The following is a 12,559-nucleotide window of genomic DNA, read 5'->3' on the forward strand; positions in this document are numbered from 1 at the left end:
TTAAGCCCTTTCATGTTGCTACCTGGAGGCGTCAAGCTGAGAGAGTTGCTATTCCTCAGGATTCCACTCCGGAAGAATATGAGGTAGCTCAAATATGCGACTCCAGGTATCGTAGAGGCAAACTAGAGTACCTTGTACGATGGAAGGGCTTCCCCTCCTCTGAGAATTCCTGGGAACCCATCTCCCATATTTCTGCCCCTATTCTGTTGCGTAAGTTCCACTTTTACCATCCAGGCAAACCAGGGGGAGGGTCCCTTGGGAGGGGGCATACTGTCATGCTGCGCGGCACTTGGCGCCTGTGGAACCGCTGGCGGCGCGGACATTATCCTGCCGTGCACGCTGGTAGCCTGTCACGCCCACCTGCAGCTCCGCCCGTGCGTATGCGCGCTTACGCGGCCCGGAGTATAAATACAGCTCCTTCCGGGTTGTGTACGCGTTGCAAGGCTTCCAGTTTCCTCCGTTAGTGCTGTCTGCCTTTTTGCCTGCTCTTCCCTCGCTCGCACTCGCTGTTGTTGTACCCGATCTCTATCGGGTCCTTGTCCTCTTCCCCTTGTCTTGCCTGCTGCCCCTTTTTTCCTTCTACTATTTCCCTTCCTCTCTCCTCGCCACCCTCCTTCTCCTGTCCCTTCTCTGCTTCCGTCCCTCCTCCTTATTTTTCCCCTTCCTGTTTTCTTCCTCCTCCTGCCTGCCTCCTTGTGTACCAGACCTAGGCCTGTTTTCTTGGATTGCTGATTCTTCTGATTCGGATACCTTCCTCTGTGATCTCCCGTGTACCAGATCCCGGCCTGTTTAAGGACTGCCTATTCATTGTGCTTCACCTATGGACTTGGTTCTCCTTGTGAGATTCCGTACTACTTACTGTCTACTTTCCTCCGGAGCCTCATCCTTTCTACCACGGAGTTCAGCTTCAGCCGACTGCATCCTCCCAGCATACCAGCTCATTCCTTAGGAGAGTCACGCAGGTCGCTTAGGGTTTTTTTGTGCCTTTTGGCTTTTTCCCCTTCCCGGCGTTCCCGGGAGGAGGCACCGGAAACCCTTTTTGGGTGACACGGTGGCTTCCTTCCGTGGGCGCCCCTACCTACATAAAAAAAAGGAGCGACCAAGAAGTAAAGGAAAGAAGGGTACAGGAAGAAGAGACGAAGGTGAGGAGTTAGGGGAGGGTGGTGAATCGAATTCTACGTTCTCTGGCGAGGATATCACAGATCCTGGTGACAGCTGGAGCGGACCCGGTCGATCTCGAAGGGGGAGCGAGGCGTTGACCCTCCCCTCAAGGCGAAGGCCCAGGACGCACCTAAGGTGGTGAGGGCCTTGATCCACCCGGCTAAGGCCTCTACCGGAGTAGTCTCTGCGACCCTGGCGGAGCCTGGCGGACTACGCCAATGGAAACGGCCTCTGGGCCCAGAGTATCCCTGCCGCCGTGGAGGGAATCCTCTTTCCAGCCCTCTGCTAAGACCCCTGTGAAGCCCCCGGCTGAAAAAGAGGGGGGGGGGGTGGTGGCCGCTACAGACTCGGAATCAGCCTCTGAGGAGGAACTGGTGGAGACCGAGAGGGGCCTCAACGAAAGGTCCAAAGGCCTCAACGAGAGGTTCATAAACCTCAACGAGAGGTTCGAGAAGGTTCGATCCCAGGGGACGATCCCTGCTGACGTGATCGAAGATAACGACGAGGAGGACGAACAGGGCCCAGTGGAACGGCCTTCCCGTCCCTCGCAGCCATTGCCCGAGCCCCAGGATAGCTCGGCGGCCATTTTGTTGGCATCCAATCCTTATGTACCGGGATAAGGACGAGATTACCACGGACCCTGACGGAGGATCCAGAACCAGGCCCGTCAGGAAACCCTCCGAACAAGCGGAGAAGAGTCCGCCCTTCGTGCCCGCGAGACCGGTGGACCCCTCATCCCCTCGCCGGGAGAGGATACGGCGACGGATACGGCGACGGGGACGGACGACGACGGCGGCGATGACACAGCAGACATAACGTCCCCACCCTCCCCCCCGCGGGCATCCCCAGCCGACGAGGTTGGCTCTTTCCACGCCATGATAACCAGGGCATCCGAGCTCTTCCAGCTCTGCCCTGAAGAACAGAAAAAGGAGGGGTTTCTGTACCAACGACGAGAGGCTAAGAGGAAAACGGTCCTTGCGGTGCCTTTACTCGACGACATCTGGGACGAGGGGCTTGCCGTCCTCAAGTACCCTGCCACGACACCCGCCAAGAGGGACAGGTACGAGAAGAATTCCCGAGTTCCCGATGCCGCCCCCTTGTGCCTCAGGGCCCAGCCCACGCCGGACTCGGTCGTCTCGGCAGCGGCTAAGAAGAAGGCAGCGGGCGCAGCGTCTTCAACGTCCACTTCCCCGCCGGACAGCGAGCGCAAGAAGTTGGACTCTATGGGACGACGGGTCATCTCGTCGTCAGCGGCGACGACGATTAAGGCGGCCAATGCCTTAGCGATCGTGGCCCGCTACGACAGGGAGCGCTGGTTCAAGATAGCTCCCCTGCTAGATTTCCTGCCTGATGAAAAAAGGGCAGAGGCCCTAGAAATTCTGCAGGAGGGCGAGGTGGCGTTGGATCACGCCATTACGGTAGCAACGGACATTGCCGATACCTGATTTCGCCAACTGGGCAACGGAGTTTGCCTCGGACGACGAGGATGGCTCAAGGCAACAGACTTTCGCCAGGACGTCCAGACCAGAGTGTTGGACATGCCGTTTGACGGCAACAACCTCTTTGGTAAGGCGGTGGATGAGTCTCTACAGACCATCAAGACCAACTCGGAGACGGCCCGGGCCCTTGGAGTGCTTCAGCAGCGACGGCCCTTTCGGAGCGCTGGAGGCAGACAGGGTGCCTCCAAAGGATCCAGCGGTGGCTCCTCCTCCTACCGCCAGGCGGCCCGCTCCTCTTCCCAGGAGGCTTACAGAGGTTGCGGCAAGCAAGGGGGTTCCCGCCGTCATCGCCAAGGAGGCCAAGGCGGCAAGGCCGCGTCCTAGCAAGACTGACCCGGCCATGTGGTCGGGCCCCCACCGAAGCACCCCAGTGGGAGGCCGAATGACGAAGTTCGTCAGGGTGTGGGAGTCCATCTCCACCGATCGTTGGGTGTTGGACACCCTGGCCAACGGGCACGCACTAGAATTCCTAAAGAAGTGCCCTCGCATTCCTCCCACGGCCAAGAAGGAGAATCCCGTCCCTCAACTGCTGTTGGAGGTAAAGGCGATGCTCAAGAAAGGTGCCATCGAGCTCGTCCCCAGGAGGCTCCGGGGCTCCGGAGTGTACTCCAGGTACTTCCTCGTCAGGAAGAAGACAGGCGGTTGGCGCCCCATCCTAGACCTGCGTCGGTTAAACAAATACATCAAGGCGCAGAAATTCAGGATGGTCACCCTCCAGCACGTACTGGGACAGCTAGAGGAAGACGACTTCCTATCGTCGCTGGCCCTGGAGGATGCCTACTTCCACATCCCCATTCTAGAAAGGTACAGGTAGTACCTCAGGTTTGTGGTTCAAGGATGCCACTACCAATTCAGAGCCCTACCGTTCGGATTAAAGTCGGCACCCAGGGTTTTCACCAAGTGCCTGGCACCAGTGGCGGCGCAGCTGCGCCTGCAGGGGATCCACGTCTACCCCTACCTGGACGACTGGCTAATCCGGGCAAGGTCACGGGAACTCGCTGTCGATCATACGGCGAGGACCGTCCGGTTGCTCACAGGGCTGGGGTTCTCCATCAACTACCCCAAATCCCACCTGGTTCCGTCACAAGTAGCACTGTTTTTGGGGGCGAAGCTCGATACAGTGGAGCAATTGGCCTCCCCTTCAGAGGAGAGAACCAAAACCATCCTGGGCAAGGTACAGCGATTGTTAGCCACGGACGTGGCCAGGGTGAGGTCCATCAAGTCCCTTCTCGGGATGATGTCCTCATGCATTTACCTTGTACCGCTTTGCAGACTTCAGATGCGCCGCTACAGGAGTTCCTCGACGCCCACTGGGTTCAGTCGGGGGGCTGCTTCGAGGACAGGATCCCCCTCGACAAGGAGTTCCGTCGGGCGATCCTATGGTGGGGCACCCGGGCTCACCTCACGACGGGCACGGACTTTCAAACCCCGGCGTTTCAGGAGACTGTGACTACGGACACCTCTCTGGAGGGTTGGGGGGCCCACACCGGAGATCTCCACGCAAGAGGCCTTTGGCTCCCAGAGGAGAGGTCTCTTCACATCAACATCTTGGAGCTCCGTGCAGTGTTCTGGGTGCTCAAGTCGTTCCTCCCGTCCCTCAAGGACAAGGTGTTGAGGATCTTCACCGACCACAACACCACGATGTTCTACATACGGAAGCAGGGAGGCACCAGATCCCCAGCCCTATAAAGGGAGGCCCAGGATCTGTGGCACTGGGCCGTCGCCCAGTGGATGTTTCTGGTTCCCTTCCACCTGGCAGGAATAAAAAACACCATCGCCGACTCACTCAGCAGGGAGCTGTGCTCGTGCCACGAGTGGGAACTGCGCCAGGATCAAGTGGATCGACTCTTCCAACGATGGGGCAAACCCCAGATCGACCTGTTCGCGACGGCGACGAACTCCAATTGCCAGAGGTTCGCCAGCAGGTTCCCACAGCCGAGGAGCATGGGCGATGCTTTCTCATTCCCTTGGGACGGCCTGTTTCTATACGCGTTGCCTTCGTTGCCGTTGCTGCTCCGCCTCATCAGCCAGCTCAAGATGTCCAGGTGCAGGATGATCCTCGTCGCACCGGCGTGCCAGAGGCAGATCTGGTTCCCGGACCTTCTGGACTTGTCAACGTCCCCGCCAGTCAGGCCGCCGGCGGACGCAGATCTTCTCTCCAGAGAAGGAGGCGCCATTCTACACCACGACCCACAGTCGCTGAACTTGCAGGCCTGGCTCCTGCAGTGCTAGAGTTTGGGGGGGTACGATATCCCGGCTGATTGCAGAGAGGTTCTTGCAAAGGCCAGGGCATCCTCAACTCTCAAGTGTTACGGTCATAAATGGAAGAGGTTCTCTGTCTGGTGCCGTGCACAGAAGATTAACCCTCTGCGGATTACGGCCCCTCAAGTGCTGCCGTACTTACTGTTGCTGGCCAAAGCTGGACTGGCTCACGCCTCCATAAAAATACATCTGGCTGCCATCTCCCGATATACCAGGACTACGGGACGGGCGTCCTTGTGGTCTCATCGCCTGGTAAAGGAATTTATGAAGGGACTATTCCGTTAATTCCCGCCGGTGAAGGCTCCTGCCCCGGCGTGGAAACTTTATGCAGTGCTGACCATGCTCATAGGAGCCCCATTCGAGCCTATGCACTTGGCGCCCTTGAAGTTCCTGTCATGGAAGACAGCGTGCTTCGTGGCCATCACCTCTGCACGACGAGTGGGAGGGATTCAGGCCCTATCTTGCAAGCCTCCATACTTGACTTTTCATGACACAAAGGTAGTGCTTAGGACGCACCCCTCCTTCATGCCCAAGGTGCCGTCGGACTTCCACCTCAACGAGCCCTTGGTGTTACCAGTTTTCTTCCCGTCGCCTTCGACGCCGGCCGAGAGGACTTTGCACTCGCTGGATGTAGCCAGAGCGCTGAAGTTCTACGTGGACCCCACGAAGAGTTTTCGGAAGACGTCGCAGCTATTCGTGAACTTTGGGTCTGTGAATCAAGGGAAGGCTCTCTCGAAGACTTCCATTTCCAGATGGCTCTCCGGCTGCATCATGCATTGTCACCGGTTGGCAAACCGACGGCTGCCCGGCCTTCCGAGAGCCCATGCGACCAGAGCGATCGCTGCTACCACGGCTTTCCTGTCTGGTGTACCCCTGCTGGACATCTGCAGGGCTGCTACGTGGAGGTCGACGCACACCTTCACAAGATTCTACTGCATCGATCGGGACTCCAGGGAGGAGTCCAGGGTCGGCCAAGCAGTGCTGCGCAACCTGTTCGCTTAAGATGAGCCTGGTGAGGAGGTAAGAGATGCTTAATGTTGAGTTGTTGTATTGCTTAATGTTGAGCCTGTTGCCACCTCCCGTGGTTGTGCATGTGTATACTGCTATGTATTCTTTTATTCATGAGCATGTGAATCCATGCCAGACCCCATGCTGGAGAAGGAACAAGTTACTTACCTGTAACTGTTGTTCTCCAGCATGGGTCTGGCATGGATTCACATGCTCATGAATATTCCCCATGTGGGCCTGTTTGAATTAAACTTCAATTAGTATGTGAATGCTGCCACCAGCTACATGGCTCAACAAAAGGACATGGTGGATCCATGGATCCTTTGTTAGTTAATTAGGCTGGCCATGGAGACACATTGTGTACTCCACCTGTCGGATCCCAACTAAATGACAGGTGGGGCCTGCGCCTGTAGGCTGTGTCCACCCAGAGTACACATGTCTATGCATATGTCATTCGGTGACCATATGAAAAGACAGTGTAATGGGTTAATGTACCCAGTATCTGCTGTGCTTCTCATAGACATGCATTTGATACTAATATCACAGCTAAATGAGCAAAGAGTGCTAGCCTTAGTTTTGCTCAGAGAGCATCGATGTGATTCTATAGGATATCTAGAGGAAAAGAGCAAGGTTTGCTATCATTATTGAATTTGGTTGAAGAGGTGCAAGTGCTGGATGTCCATCAAAGACAGCCAGGTGATTCTACACATTTTGTTGGAGAGTAAAACCTATAAATGTTGGTCCATAATGAATGGTGATGGTACCCAGAGTCCTTTTGGAGGTCTATATGATTGATGAAGATACTTGGATTTCTTATTTCTGCCAAATGTATGCTTTAGTGCTCTTGAAGTCCGAGTATGTTATTACTAGACAGTCCTTACCTCTAAGAAGATTCCATAGAGAAGCCATCTTAGAAGCTATTAGACATTCTATGAATTAAAGGTCTCTGGGTCTGGATGTTATCTCCGGTTACTATCAAACATCCAGAATTAAGGGCTGACAGCGTGTGTCCTTTGTTCTGTAACATAATTGAGAAGGATTATGTTCATGTATCCTGGCAAATGGTCTATATTATCCCAATTTTTAAAAGGAGGATTACGACTAATCCTGCTAACTGTTGGCCGATAGCTATACTAGATGCAGCCAGTAAAATCTTTGCTGCCTTGCTTCTACATCAAATGGAAGACTGGGTTAAAACTTCTGGACAAGTGGCCACATTTGAAATTGGGTTTCCAGAAAAACATGAGAACATCATTACGTGGACTTATGTCCTTAAAACATGCCCATAACTTAAGTTCCTATGGGGAGTCTGTTTATATATGCTAGCATGGATCTCTGATACGCTTTTGACAAGGGGTGGGTCAGGAGGTGTCCGCAAGGGTGGGGGTGAGTAGGTGTCCATGCAAGGATGGGGGGATGAGGACGAGAGTTGTGGCGAGAAGGGTGGCCATGCTAGTGGTCCGAGGGGAGGAGGGGGGCCATGAAAGGGGTGATGTTTGATTAGGGGGTTGGTGAGGTGGGGGGGCCACGCAAAGGGGGTTGAGGCAGGGGACCGTGCAAAGGGGGAGTATGGATGAGGAGGGAGCAGCACAAATGGAGGTGGTGTGGAGGAGCAGCAGGTGGCCACGTGTGAGAGGAGGAAGAGTAAGAGGAGGAGGGTGACCATGTGGGGAAGGTGCATGCAAGGCGTTTGAGGAGGGGGGAGTTGAGGTGGTGGCCGCACAAGGAGGTGGAGGGATGAGTTGAGGTGGTGGCCATGCAAGGGGCGGGTGAGAGTTGAGGTGGTGGCAGCACAAGGAGGTGTGGGGGGGGGAATGTGTGAGGTGGTGGCCGCACAAGGGGGTGTGGGGGGGAAATGTGTGAGGTAGGGGATGGGGAGAATGTGTGAGGTGGTGGCTGCGCAAGGGGTGGGTAGAATGTGAGGTGGTGGCCATGCAAGGGGGTGGGGAGAATGTGTGAGGTGGTGGCCATGCAAGGGGGGTTCTGTGATGTGAGGTGAGGGCTGTGCAGGGGGGATGAGGTGATGGCTGTGCAAGGGGTGTGGGACGTGAGATGGGGCCACGCAAGGGGAAGAGGCGAATGTGTGAGGTGGAGGCCATGCAAGGGGTGGTGCGCACGTGGGGAGAATGTGTGAGGTGGTGGCCAAGCAAGGGGTGGGGAGAATGTGAGGTGGTGGCCACTCAAGGGGGGGCTGTATGATGTGATGTGAGGTGATGGCTGTGTAGGGGGTGGCTGTGCACGGGAGGTTGAGGTGTTTGCTGTGCAAGGGGCATGGGGGTGTGAGATGGGGCCAGGCAAGGGGGAAGAGGAGAATGTGTGAGGTGGGGGCCATGCAAGGCGGGTGCGCATGTGGCTGGGCGGCGCAAGGGGGGGTGAGGAGGAGGATGCGCAAGGGGAGTGATGAGGAGGACCTGGAGGAGGTGGCCGTGGAGGCAGCGGCCTTGCACGTGCAGGGGGGGAGGAGGAGGAGGAGGAGAGAGAGAGAGTAGGTGCGCGCAAGGGGTTTGTCAAGAGCTGTGAAAAGGAGAGAGGAGAGTCGAGGAGGGGGCTGCGCAAGATGTGTGAGGTGGTGGCCACGCAAGGGCAGATGTGTGAGGCGGCAGCCACGCAAATGATGTGTGAGGATGGGGCCACGCAAGGTGGGTGAGGAAGGACCACAGAACAAAGGAGTGGGGAGGAGGGAGAGAACATAGGAGGTGGGGGGGGCAGAGCACAAGGGGGAAAGGAGCAACTGCGCAACTGGGGAGTGACATCTGTGTTGTCCTATAGTGTAGTTTTGATCTCAATGTGATTTTTTTTTTTAGGACACACCTGTATGCTGTCCGTGGTTCTGCACCTCTCCAATGAACTACAGCTTAAAGATGTCTCGTAACTTATTTTATTTGAGTGGTGTAGTACCACTGATTTCTTATGCGGGCATTAGTATATTGTCAGTGGCACTACACCTCTCCAAAAAATAATTGCTTGTATGGTAACAGGATCGAGGAAGGGAAACTTGCATGTAGTCCAGCGGGGCCAGGAAAGTAGCCCAAATAAAGCTCAGCTATTTTGGGCTGCAAAAAGAAAGTTCACTACACCATACCAGATTTGAAAGTGACAGTCGCATAACATTGTGCTCAACTCCTGATTCAGAGAAAATTAGTTGAAAAAGCCGCTATTGGATTACATCGGTGTAATAAAATAAGAAATAACATTTAGTGTGTTGGCCGATTTATGCCACAGTATTTCCAGTTGTCATGCCAACCACGAAGGCAACTTTCTGATACCCCTTTACTCTTTCTCTTTGTAGCAATGGTGTTGGTGATATTTTGATGGGCGTGCCAACAAAATGCACACAAAAAAAAATTGAGGACAGTTTAAAAGTTAATACGTATTACACCACTCAATTGAAATTAGCACATTACAAATGTTGTTCATATTTGTTAATTCCTTAGATCAGAGCTGGAATGATTTTCATTTTGTAAAATTTGACCTAGGGTCTTGATATTTTTTTGGAAGATTTAGGGAAATGTGTTAATATTTGTGAAGGCAAGGTATGTAAATCTGTTCGTTCCGCTTCCTTATTCACTTTCTAATTGTGTTTTACGACATGAGCTGTCTTCTTTGGGGACCACCATTGTACTGTGGAAGGAATTCAGCATTTTTTTAGAAGAATTGTGGCTCATCCTGTCATCTCCTTATTTGAGGACTTAAATATTTGGTTGAGGAAAAAGTCAATACCAGCTCTGAATAACTTTTCAAGGACAAATGAGCATGTACTGAACGATTTGGGATATGACATAAAGGACCTAGTGACCAACCTAATGAATATTAAAATTGAACTATATGAACGGTAATGGTGTTGCACTAAGAAGATATCCGACCTGTGACAGTATAAAGACTATGCCAATGTACAGTGGAATAAACTTAGGTATCCTAAATATGGGATTTAATTTCCAGCACTACACTCTAGACTTGAGTCCAGGAGATGTGCCTACTCTGGAGGTGATGGGGCCTAGAGTAGGTTTGTGAAAGTATGAAACGTGTAGTCCTCTCATGTTTAGCTCCTGGATATTTCTGTCTGCTTTTTAAATATGTTAATGACACTTCGGAGGTTGCATTCGAATTTTTGTGGTCAGGGTTGATATAAGGAGACTATACACCACTAATCTTATCCCTACTTGGTTTTTTTAACCAAATTGTATGGTATATTGGCAACTGGTTGCAACCCAGGGCTAATTAGCCCAGGGCACTAATAAGGATGTGGCACATTAATTAGAATGTATTCCGTTATATTTTAAGATTTTGGAATTCTAGAATGTCTTTCTTAAACGATAAAGCTATTTATCTTAAATATCATAATTCTTTGTTTTTGTCTTAATTGTGTAAGAAATATTATTTGCGAAAGGTTTGTTGATAAACCAACCACAATAAAATACAAAATAAAAACGTCATGCATGGGCTGCAGCCATCTATCTATGTGTCTATGGTGACAACACCATAGAGCCGACTGCGTTCAGTTGGGCCGGCTTGAGTTTTCCAAAAACAGGTGGCAATTGACAATTGTTCACAAGCAAGCTTTTGAACATTTGCCCTATTTAACTTGATGTAAGAAAAATTCAGTGTCTAAATATGTCTCTGTAAAAATATACAAATTTTATTTGGCCCTAATAGATGGGTGTTCTACTTATAGAACAGAGTTATTAGAACTGCGATTTTTTTGCACAGTACGAATGGTGTGATGGTATGAATGAGGATGAAAGTGGATGTGAGTAAGGATGGGTGAGATGCGATCACTGGTTTTGATATGATATGTGTTTTCTCTAGATGTGATGTGTATTTTTAAAATTGGTTTTTAATATATGAATTGTCAATGTGTTCATATGTGGTTTTTTGTATAAATGAATGGTTTATAATGAAAATTTGAATAACAAATGCAATAAATGAACTTTAAACATATACACTGTGATTTGTCTATAATGCATTCCCTTTGAGTAGGGCTATCCTGTTGGAACGGATGTATGTCAGCGCTTTTAAGCGTAAAGTAGTTCATGAATGATTGGAGGGGTTGCACTTATCCATTGATAATTGCAGTTTTGTATGGCCTCCAGGCACCACAACAAGTTCCTGTTGAGATACTGAAAAGGGATTGCTTGCTATTCCCCGACCTGTAGGTACCTGATTCCCAGCAAATGTAACTTCTCGGCACTCGCCCGTATAGGTATTTTTTTCTTCCCTCAATGTTTTCATGACAGTTGGGAGCAAAGACGGGTATGTTCTGAGAGTTCGCATGGCCAGAGAGCAGAACGCAAAGGCAGAACTGGTAGTGGGCAGGCTGGCATTTGGAATGGCATTGGGTATCGTCACTCAGGGCCCCACTCTTAACCCGCATTTCAAAACTGTCTTCCAGCCCCCTCCAAATGTATGAGTCTGGCTGCACCCCTGTCTGGAAGACACTTCTTTCCCACACAGCTCATGTCCTGTTGTGACTTGGCTTTGTCGATGACATGCAGGTGACCGGCGCCTCAAACCAGTGCGCGCTGTATTTTGCGTGCTGCATACCATCATCCGCCCGCAACACACAGCCTAGGAGCCAAAAAGGAGGGAGAAACGGACACGTGCTGCCTTGCCTGCATGGCTCGGCCTATGTTTCACCCCTCTGTAAACAAGTTCTGCTTCCCACCTGACCGACCCCCTTTCATTAGTCCACAGTAGCTCGAGCAAAGGGCCGAGAACGCACGTATTTTCTTTGGCCCTTTCTCTCTGTTCCCAGCCAGACGTCTGTTCAGCCTTGGCATCCTCTTGTGTGCTTGCTTACTGCTTTTAAGGAATCTGCTTCCTGCAGGCCCCAATACTCGGAAACGTGTCCTCAAGGGTTGCGCTCTCGCTGTGCGTTTCTTCTGAACGCGTGCCCATTTATTCAAGTATTTATTTTTCTCTTTCAGGTAGAAACTTGAAGATACATTCTGACCACTGACCCGTCCTGGCGGTTTCTGCACACCTTGGGAAAGAAGCAGAAGGTAAGCTTGTGCCATACACACTGCCAGGCATCTGTTCTTACACGGCACGGCGTTGGGCCTAGAGAGGCGCTCTTGGAGGGACGGGGCAGAAAGCTCTGGAGCCTGCTCCACTGGAGAGGACGCCATGTGCTGTCACCCGGGGGTGCTCCTACATCTGAATATTCTAGGCAGGACTGACCACATGCAGGGAGCGAAGATATCCATAATGGTCAACACGCCTCATCACAGCCACTCTGCCCCCTACCACCACTAGCCAAAGTCCCGCAGCCCCCCTGCAGAAGTAGTTCTGCTTGTTTACTGGATGACATTATTGGGCTCAGTAACCAACATAAATAAAAAAAAACACTGCAGGAGAAACACGTAAAATAAATGGCAACTAAGGAAGGACTCCCCCCCCCCCCCACAAATAAATAGTAGCGATGCGAAAAACGGAGTGTGCCAGCAGTATGAAGTTGAACATGCAGATTTAGTCTGTGGTGTAGATCCAGGACTGAGTTATATGGTCGGCGTGTGTGCCACTCTGCTTTCTGATGCTTTCCAAAGCTATGCCTGCGCCCTCTTCAGAATGTGGTCATGCGTATTTCCAGGGACGTCATTTCACCAAAATGCCAGGGGTAGCGGAAGTGACAT

At 52.0% G+C, this 12,559-nt stretch overlaps 1 protein-coding gene across 6 annotated transcripts in view; it reads left to right on the plus strand.

Moving 5' to 3' along the window:
- Positions 1-12,559, plus strand: part of LOC138503961 (uncharacterized protein C11orf24 homolog) — a 606,597-nt gene that overhangs the window by 422,168 nt on the left and 171,870 nt on the right. For all 6 annotated transcript variants that reach the window (XM_069624097.1, XM_069624102.1, XM_069624099.1 and 3 more), the window contains one exon: positions 11,855-11,929. The gene's annotated coding sequence lies outside the window, so the exon portion shown is untranslated. The remainder of the gene's footprint in view (positions 1-11,854; positions 11,930-12,559) is intronic.

This window comes from Ambystoma mexicanum, chromosome 11, assembly GCF_040938575.1.
Source record: "Ambystoma mexicanum isolate Mex_15411 chromosome 11, UKY_AmexF1_1, whole genome shotgun sequence".
Classification (NCBI taxonomy): domain Eukaryota; kingdom Metazoa; phylum Chordata; class Amphibia; order Caudata; family Ambystomatidae; genus Ambystoma; species Ambystoma mexicanum.